Source organism: Podarcis vaucheri, assembly GCF_965113315.1.
Source record: "Podarcis vaucheri genome assembly, chromosome: 10".
In the NCBI taxonomy this organism is placed as follows: Eukaryota; Metazoa; Chordata; class Lepidosauria; order Squamata; family Lacertidae; genus Podarcis; species Podarcis vaucheri.
This window is the reverse complement of record NC_138748.1, coordinates 57,541,473-57,552,029: the sequence shown is the minus strand read 5'-3', so window position 1 is coordinate 57,552,029 and position 10,557 is coordinate 57,541,473. Positions and strand designations below refer to the sequence as shown.

At 41.3% G+C, this 10,557-nt stretch overlaps 1 long non-coding RNA gene across 1 annotated transcript; it reads left to right on the top strand.

The window, feature by feature from the left end:
- Positions 1-250: 250 nt before the first annotated feature.
- On the top strand, positions 251-4,263 carry LOC309542133. The gene is made up of 2 exons (XR_014224113.1): positions 251-1,721; positions 3,897-4,263. It is a non-coding gene; the product is annotated as an uncharacterized lncRNA (long non-coding RNA).
- Positions 4,264-10,557: the final 6,294 nt, after the last annotated feature.

Below are 10,557 nucleotides of genomic sequence, written 5' to 3'. Positions count from 1 at the left end.
ACACAGGAGGGTAAATGACTTTTATATGCTACTCCCTGCAGCAATACATATTTGCATCTTAAAACAAAACCCAGGTGCAAATTTTATTTAGACTTAAATAAAAAAAAAAACAAGTAAAACTCATACAAGCAATCAGCAAGAGGACAACTAGATGAGATGGCAGGAGATCCATAATCAGATCTCCCGCACTTTTCTAAAAGCTTAAAAGCAGCCGCAGAGACCAGGGAGCAAATCGGGTTGGGGTCATGAGGCTGAGGGGGAAGTGATTAACCCTTTTTCAAATGCTGTTTTTCTTCTCTAAATCCCCCACCCCTGAAGCTATTATTTGCTTCTCAGGGACAAACATGCAAGTACCATATGGGTCCAGTGGATATTGAAGAAGAATCCCACCTACACTTAGACTCCAATTTCACAGGCTATTTAGAAAAGATACTCTGTGCACTGCCTACCATCAGTTGAACCCTGGCAGGTTGGAGCAAGGACCCATCTAATCCAACATCCTGTTTCCTATGTGACCTACTACAGTGGTACCTCAGGTTGCATACGCTTCAGGTTACATACACTTCAGGTTACAGACTCCGCTAACCCAGAAATATTGCTTCAGGTTAAGAACTTTGCTTCAGGATGAGAACAGAAATCATGCTCCGGCAGCAGGAGGCCCCATTAGCTAAAGTGGTGCTTCAGGTTAAGAACAGTTTTAGGTTAAGTACAGACCTTCAGGACGAATTAAGTACTTAACCTTAGTTACCACTGTAGATGCCTTTGGGAAGCCCACAAGCAGGACATAAGGCAGCAGTGCTCTCTAAACACAACCCAACTCATTGCAACTAGTTTTCCGTAGCATACTGCCTATGAACATAGAAGAGTGATATGTTGGGCAGTGTGCGAAACTTGTAGAAAATCAAATTGGCCATACAGTTGCAATGCCTGTAATGAACTCTGTACACACATGCTCTTAGTAGTAGTAATTAGAAAACACTACAGAGCTTTCATTTTATGGCCCAAAGGGACCTGGCAATATTATGCAAGCTGGTCTTCTGAAAGTTGGGTCTTTCAATATCTGGTATTTGCTGATTTTCTTTTCCCCATTCCAAATGGCATTTTGCATCAGCTCTGTGCACAAGCCATAGCACAATAACTGCTGACCATAACTAGCTTCAGTAACAGGCTCCTGCTTAGCATATCTTTTATTCGGATGCTTGGTCCACAGAAAAGTTGAGGATTTAAGCCTCCCTTTTCTCTGCCTGCTTGTCCATCCCTTATTAATTAACTCTTCAGTCTACAGTCTTTTCCCAGCATGCTTGCCTTGCCTCTCCTTTAAGTCAGAGAGACAAAACCAGCTGCAGCCCCAAGGTGGTCTCCGACTGTTACAATCTGTGCTCCTTTCTGGCAGTTATTTAGTGCCCCTTTTGGGTTGTTCCCCCTCCCTGCTTTGCCTTTTCCTTTGTCTCGTTTTCTATAAGGTTCCATCTAGGTTTTCCCTAGAGTTCTCTTACCCCATGTCATTACTTAGCCTGTAAGATCTGCAAGGATCTCTGCTTGCAAGCCTCGGGATCTGTGATTGGGGCGGGGGTTGCAAAAAGAGAGAGGAGCTAATCAATTCAGAAAATCATTTGGGTGGCAACCTCACTTGACAGCCTATTTTCTTCCTTTCCACTTAGATATCAAGCTGGCTGAGAAGGGCTCTGGGGAACAAGGGAGGCGGCAAGAGCTGCTTCTCTGTAAGCACATCTGTGTCTTTCATCAGCTGGGCTCAGGGAATAACCACTATCTGGGGGGGGGGCAGGGAGTGGAGAGAATCTTTGGAATGGATAGGCTAAAGCTGTTCCCTATGTTTAAGTCTGATGAGTTCCTGCCCAGTAGGGGGGTGGTTATGATAGGCTTTTCTCCAACTTATATTGGTGGAAAAGTCAACGTATTATCAATCATCAGTATTTTATTAACATTTTGTCCTGTTCTCCGCCCCCCCATGAACTCAAGGCAATGTGCAAGGGCATTGGATTGCAAGAATACCTCTTAAGAGGTTTATAAAAATAAAGGATTAAAATTCTTGATAAATAGCAGTTAAAAACATTCAAATCAGCAGTAGCTAAAAAAGAGAGAAAACACATGTAACTTCTACATGTCTAGACACGCTTGCCTACATAACAATGTTTTAAGTGAGGGCCAAAAAAATACAGCGAAGGTGCCTACCAGATGTCAATAGGCAGGAAGTTGCAAAGTGTAGGAGCTGCTTGTGGGAGGACAGTTGCCTGACATGGACAACCTTCTAACAACTGTTCTGGCACTATTCATGCTTTCTCCAATAGACCATGACAGTAAGCTCTGTGGCAGAGTAGGGTTTGTCCTGTTCTCACTAGTGTAAGTACTTTTAATCAGCACACTACACTGGCTCTCACTGCTTGTGCAACACGCTTACATCCTAAACTTTCAGCTGCAACTTACCATGAGAACCAAAGATGATTTTGAGCAAACTTGGTATATGTTACTTCAGTACATTAGAAGAGAGAGTACAATTATTAAACCACCAGCAATTCAGGTCTCTCACTGGAAATAAATGTTAAGATAAAAATAGACAACAATGCTCAACAATCAACTATCCAAAATTCAGCACATGAACTTCACTGTTACTTACCTTTTTTTGGAGCTAAATATATGCACATGGAATATTTTGGAGAGAGGGAAGAGATGGGAATTTTTGTTACACATTGTATATGCTTGTACTTTTGTAATTTTTTAAAAATCAAAAATAAATATGATTTAAAAATGCAATTTAACATAAATTAACACCGTAATACAAGAAAGCATACAACCACAAAATGGAGTCAGAAATAGGTTGAAATTTAAAAGCCTGTTTTAAAAAGTCACGCTAAAGGTCAGCAAAGAAGTGGTCAAGTGGGCTTCTCTAGGGAGCAAATTGCACAACAGTGTTGCGGCCATACATTAAGCGTGTATACATTAAGGTCTGTTAACACCTGCTATGGGGAAAGAAGAAGACAAAAGGTAAACAGAATTAAAGTACCCTCATGTTTGTTAATATAGGACTGAAAATAACTAAGGCTGCAACGCTGTGTGCTGTGCACACTTGAGAGTAAGCCACACTGAAATTAGTGGCATAGGCTTCTGAGTAAACACACATAGGATCAGGCTGCATGAGTACATAGCATGTATCTGTTAATATGGCAGTGTCTGTTATGTACTAGATTGGACAAAATATCCTTCTGCAAAACTAAAAGCAATCCTGTTTTTATTTTGGCTTGGAGGCTACTTTAAAGCTTAATTCATATTTAGGCATGTAAAAGCAATAGAATGTTGTGATGCTACAGCCCATGGGAACAAACAATTCTGGCACATCTGGAGAACCTTGTGCCTTGCATTAATTGCTCCCTTTGGAGACTAGGAGCCTATATGCATACGAGGTCATCATTTGGCTGACTGACAGGGAAGTGTCAAGTTTATGTGGGCTAAGCCTTTTCTGCTTTGCGCAGATGAGGCGTTGAATGTGTCATTTTAACGATATTGGTTTGAGTGCTCTGCTGGGTGCAAGCACCATTTGTTTCAATGAGGCTGGACGCTGCAAAGTATTTTGAGGATCAGGCTGGCCATCTGTCCTCCAAAATCCACTTGGTAATAATGTAATCCTTACCATGTGCTACATAAACGAAGGGCATATCTACACTATAAATTTCAGTAGATTTCACTGTTATTCCTTCCAACACACACTGGACACTCTGGGAATTATAGTTCTGTAAGAGAAAGCTAACCCCGTATTCTCAGCACCTCAGCAAACAATACTTTCTTTGATTATTTTTTATAATTAATGAGGAATCAAACCAATATTGGTGTGCAGGATAGATATACCTGTGTGGATAACATCTATTCTATCATTTATCTAGGTTGATATTTGCATGACACCTCAACAGAAGTACAACCACTAGACCTGCTACTGAAATCCACTACATCCTGGTTTGGGGGACCAGTTAAGGAGGCTGCCTTTACAAAGATACATATTAAAATTTTACAGTGCCAACAGGCCCCCCAGTGGTTAGTAGAGGATGCAAACAGATATGGATTAGGTGGAGTACAGAAAATACATTTCATCAAATCCAAACTGTTACTCATGGAGATCCAGAACTTGAAGCTTACAAAATACCAGAGATGACCAGAAAGTGCTAACCACTGAGTGAATTAGAAGGCCTAATAATGAACAGTTGTATCACAGTCTATGCAATAGACAATACAGCTCAATTTAAAGCAGCAGAATTTCTGCCACACCACCACTAGTCCATTTTTTCCTTCAAACAAGCAGAGAGGCAAAGAGGGCAGTAAGGACTGCAAATAAAATCTTGAGATAGAACGACTCACATATTACTCTTTTAAGCTACAGGCCAACATCACTAATAGCCAGGAGAGTGCTATATTAATGAGAAAACTTAGATATGAATCTTATTTCAGAATGACCTGACCTGGAATAAGTACCTTTCCAATTATCAAACTAAACTAAAGTAGGATTTCTGTAACTGGCAATTCAGTGAGAACTACCGCATTTAGAGCCAGGAGAGAGCACAGCTGCCAACCTTTCCTTTTTTGTGGGAAATTCCCTTATTCCAGCGCCATTTCCCGCTGCTTCCCACTGCTATCCCGGATTGTTAGATACCCCGTAGACTGTCTCCGGGACAGGTGAGGCTGCTGATCCCTTATTTTCTGAAAGTTGACAGCTATGGGAGAGAGAGAGAGAGAGAGAGAGAGAGAGAGAGAGAATATCAAATTTGGTGGAAATCGGACTGGTAAATTCCAGCTTTTAGAACAAGGGGGAAAATGAAACAGAAATCATATTTTGCATGGGTAAAATATGGAATACTTAACAGAAACGATTGACATCATTTTCCTATTCCTGAGAAAGTACCATCACCAAGTGGTACCTAAAAAACTAAGCTCAGTTACTAAGATTCTGCCAGTTATTTTACTAGTCAGATTATCACTTGCATTGCTTGAGTTATTTGGAAGCCTTTGAGATTTAGAGATGTGTGACTGAAAACCTGAACTACAGGATATTTCAATAGTGCTGATATATGTAATTCTTTTCTTAACGAAAGGGTAATGTGTGGATAGTGCCACTGTATGTTTTTTTCCACTAGATGGCAGTTGTATTGGGTTGGAGTTGAGAGTTTCCTGCAGGTGTTCCATTCTTGTCAGGGAGAGACATTAAAAATTACTGCCTAGCTTCTCAATCATGTGTCTAAGAATTGTACACTCTGGGGACCTTATGGTGATGTGGGTAAGAAATCTTATAAATAAGTAAGCTTTGCATGACAGTGCTCTAATTCTCAGAGTTCATGAACTTCTCTAGATATAACTTTCACTCATATCTTTCTGTTATCCATTCCCAATTGGAGGCTGTTTTCATGGAACTATGATATAATTTGCTGCTAGATTTCTAAATAGGTTTGGATCAAGGGCAATGATTCAGTTCATAAGGCTGCCAGAATAGCAACTTATCCAACTCTTCCACATTCCAAAATCCTTGTTGGTAGCGGCTTTACACCTGCCACTGAAACTAAATTTATTATATAGTAGCTGGAGCAATTCAGAAATGCAGAATAACATCTAGTCCAGCATAGGGCTGCCAGATTTTCCAGATTTTTTAGGACATTACTGGGATTTAAAGGGCAGAATTGACATTCGGCAAGCAAGCAGGACATAAGTGCAACAGCGCTCTGCCCACATGTGATACCCAGCAACTGGCATTCAGAAGCAGATTGTCTCTGACAGTGGAGGTAGAACATATCCAGTATGGATAGTATATAACCTCATCATTCATCAATTTATCTTTTTTTTTCAGGGAAAACAATAGGGAACCCAATTTATTTCTGCACCAGTACCCAAGCCATCAAGACACCCGCAATTTGGTCTCCAAATGTTGTTGTTGTTTAGTCGTTTAGTCATGTCCGACTCTTCGTGACCCCATGGACCAGAGCACGCCAGGCACTCCTATCTTCCACTACCTCCCGCAGTTTGGTCAGATTCATGTTTGTAGCTTCGAGAACACTGTCCAACCATTTCGTCCTCTGTCGTCCCCTTCTCCTTGTGCCCTCCATCTTTCCCAGTATCAGGGTCTTTTCCAGGGAGTCTTCTCTTCTCATGAGGTGGCCAAAGTATTGGAGCCTCAACTTCACGATCTGTCCTTCCAGTGAGCACTCAGGGCTGATTTCCTTAAGAATGGATACGTTTGATCTTCTTGCAGTCCATGGGACTCTCAAGAGTCTCCTCCAGCACCATAATTCAAAAGCATCAATTCTTCGGCGATCAGCCTTCTTTATGGTCCAGCTCTCACTTCCATACATCACTACTGGGAAAGCCATGGCTTTAACTACACGGACCTTTGTTGGTAAGGTGATGTCTCTGCTTTTAATGATCCTGTCTAGGTTTGCCATCGCCTTTCTCCCCAGGAGCAGGCGTCTTTTAATTTCGTGACTGCTGTCACCATCTGCAGTGATCATGGAGCCCAAGAAAGTAAAATCTCTCACTGCCTCCATTTCTTCCCCTTCTATTTGCCAGGAGGTGATGGGACCAGTGGCCATGATCTTTGTTTTTTTGATGTTGAGCTTCAGACCATATTTTGCGCTCTCCTCTTTCACCCTCATTAAAAGGTTCTTTAATTCCTCCTCACTTTCTGCCATCAAGGTTGTGTCATCTGCATATCTGAGGTTGTTGATATTTCTTCCGGCGATCTTAATTCCGGCTTGGGATTCATCCAGCCCAGCCTTTCACATGATGAATTCTGCATATAAGTTAAATAAGCAGGGGGACAATATACAGCCTTGCCGTATATACAGCCTTTCCCAATTTTGAACCAATCAGTTGTTCCATATCCAGTTCTAACTGTAGCTTCTTGTCCCACATAGAGATTTCTCAGGAGACAGATGAGGTGATCAGGCACTCCCATTTCTTTAAGAACTTGCGATAGTTTGCTGTGGTCGACAAAGTCAAAGGCTTTTGCATAGTCAATGAAGCAGAAGTAGATGTCTTTCTGGAACTCTCTAGCTTTCTCCATAATCCAGCGCATGTTTGCAATTTGGTCTCTGGTTCCTCTGCCTCTTCTAAATCCAGCTTGCACTTCTGGGAGTTCTCGGTCCACATACTGCTTGAGCCTGCCTTGTAGAATTTTAAGCATAATCTTGCTAGCGTGTGAAATGAGTGCAATTGTGCGGTAGTTGGAGCATTCTTTGGCACTTCCCTTCTTTGGGATTGGGATCTTCTCCAATCCTCTGGCCACTGCTGAGTTTTCCAAATTTTCTGGCATATTGAGTGTAGTACCTTAACAGCATCATCTTTTAAAATTTTAAATAGTTCAGCTGGAATATCATCACTTCCACTGGCCTTGTTATTAGCAATGCTTCCCAAGGCCCATTTGACTTCACTCTCCAGGATGTCTGGCTCAAGGTCAGCAACCACACTACCTGGGGTATACGAGACATCCATTTATTTCTGGTATAGTCCCTCTGTGTATTCTTGCCACCTCTTCTTGATGTCTTCTGCTTCTGTTAGGTCCTTTCCACTTTTGTCTTTTATTATGGTAATCTTTGTACGAAATGTTCCTTTCATATCTCCAATTTTCTTGAACAGATCTCTGGTTCTTCCCATTCTATTGTTTTCCTCTATTTCCTCGCATTGCTCGTTTAAGAAGGCCTTCTTGTCTCTCCTTGCTATCTGCATTCAATTTCCTTTATCTTTCACTATCTCCCTCGCATTTTGCTTGCCTTCTTTCCCCCCCTATTTGTAAGGCCTCGTTGGACAGCCACTTTGCTTTCTTGCATTTCCTTTTCATTGGGATGGTTTTAGTTGCTGCCTCTTGTATAATGTTACGAGCCTCCATCCATAGTTCTTCAGGCACTCTCTCCAAATGTACCTAATAAAAAGTAGTCACTGCAATTTCCCACTCTTTTCCCATAAGGTGAGAGTGCAGCTTCTACGAGGTTTTACTTTGTCATAGGCAGTTATTACTATCAGTGACTCTAGCGCTGATGGTAGTCTGTAGTCTGCCATCCCTCCCTGTGTTTCATGTCGGTCTTCAGTATGCAGGAGGAAGAGAGTTCGGGAGTTCCAGTGCAAACTTTGGGTTTGGTTTCCTTGGAATGAAGGTCACTTGAGACTATGATGTGATATAAGGTTTATTTCCAATGGCATGGGATTGCATTTACACATCATCTTTCCAACTGAGTTCCAAAAATCAATCAATCATCAATTTATCTAATTCTCTTTTAAAGCCATCACAGCCTCCTGTGGCAGTGAGTTCCATAGTTCAGCTATGCACTGCATGAAGAAGTACTTTCTTTTATCTGCCCCAAATCTCTCAACATTCAGCTTCAGGGGATGCCCACAAGTTCCGGTGTTATGAGAGAGGCAGGAAAGCCTCTTTCTCCATGCTGTGCATCATTTCGTAAACTTCTTATGATGCCGCCTCTTACTCACAGAGTCTCTAAAGTAACAAATGCTGTTCCATCCCCTTGATCATTTTGATTGCCTTTTCTGAGGTAGATTAGGCTGAAAGATAGAGACTTGTCTAACTAGTTAGGTTAGTCTAGCTATATGGCTGTGGGAAGACTGGGTCTCTCCACACTGCTGATCTGATACTTTAACTACTGTAAGCACACAGCTTTCTTAACTGTTTATTTAAATTGAACTCACTCTGTCTTCTGGTCTTGGAGTGGGCAAGACTCTACTTAAAAACAAATAAAAATACAAACTAGAAATGCAGGAAGTCATCCCATAGAGCAGGTGTAGGTAGACTTCAGGCTTTCAGGTTCTCCTTTCTTTTTTAACTAAGAATTCTAAGATCTACCAACCTGAACCAGGTGCAAATAGTAGCTGGAGTGGTAGAACACCTTGCATTTAAACGCTAGCCTGGTAGCTGTAGGCAATTCCATGCAGGTGAAGAAGTAGGCGAGTTAAGGAGGGATGTAGAGTTCTCTTCCTACTCTGAGCATATCATAGAACCCTGTAGTCTGCCAAAGAAAGAACGCCACCTCCTCTGTGCCCAGCAGCAAAATGCCACAGACTGCTGCAGGAGGGACAGAACTCTCTGTCCTTCCTCTGCCAGCCCCAGCAGGTTAGCATTTTTTATTTTTTGCAGGCTACTAACTTTTGGAGCCTTATTTACAAGGTTGTTGGAACTGATCAACTGCATCCCATTACCCAAACACTGGGAGGTGCTGCATATCTATCTATCTATCTTCTATCTATCTATCTATCTATCTATCTATTATCTATCTATCTATCTATCTATCTATCTATCATCTATCTATCTATCATCTATATTGTCTATCTGTGTTATTACAGGGACTCTAATAATTCTAATAGGGTGGGCTTTGTGTCATTGTTCAAACCACTGGAAGCCACCAACTATTGCAGAGTACCCTGTGATCTATTAGAATAACAACCTGATTTCTGCGCATCTTTGCCATAGAACCCTGAAACCCAGCATATGTGTGGTGGCATGAGCTGCAGTAGGCTGCAGCTTCCTTCATTTAATTCATACTAAACATATATGCTAAAATTAAAATCACTTCATCAAGACGCATGAAAATACCTTAATCTTAGTAAATCCATTTCCCCTCCAATATTGTCTCTTTTGACTGCCAACAACTGCCTGTGCTGCTGGGCAGAGGTCTTTCCCAGACCTTCTGAAGAAACCAAAGTGAAAGTAAACACGGTGCTGGAGCTCAGTGAATAGGACTGCCTACGTCTTCAAAAGAGCCTTAGTAGCAGGTGCAAGGAGGGGACTTGGATTGGGACTCTGGCGAAGGTGCAAACCTTTGCTGCCTCTGCACCATTTCCCAATTAAAATTGCTTTCCCAAAGCTGCTGTTTTGCCCTGCAGCACAAAACAAACAACACAGGTATTTGCGTTAGATTTGTATGCTTTGTCCCATCGAGCAAATAGCAGTTGGAGATTTTTTTCACTGGGGAAATCGCTGTAGTTAAACCCATCTTCCTGCAATGCTATGTCCCAATTCATTTCCTCCTTATTTTATTTATTTATTTCATAAAAATGTATACACTGCTTGATTGTAAAAAAACACCCCCCCCCAAAAGTGGTTTACAAAACATAAAACAGTAAAATCAAGAAAAATTCACAACCATACTTTAAAACATACAGAACTTAAAATACTAAAACAGATTAAAATTACCTCAAGTTTCTATTCATTTTATTGCAGCAGATATTAATGCTTTAAAAACCAGCACCATGGTGGGGCTGCACCTGCCATTATAAAAAAAACAAACTATTGGAGAGCTTTTTGTAATGCATGTACTGCATTATATATCTTGCTTAGGCGCAAAAGTCCAGATCTGAGAATTTCCAGCTTAGCATTCTCTGTTCCGTTTTCATTTCATTGCTTGCTTGCTTTTGGTGCTCACAATTTGACATTCCAAGTAAGTACAGTGGTACCTCGGGTTACAGACGCTGTATGCTTGTTTTGAAAAACTGACAATTCTGCCTAGAGCTGATCTTTTGAATAGTCTTCCTCAAGTAAGTTTCACTTGTTCAAATGAGAGA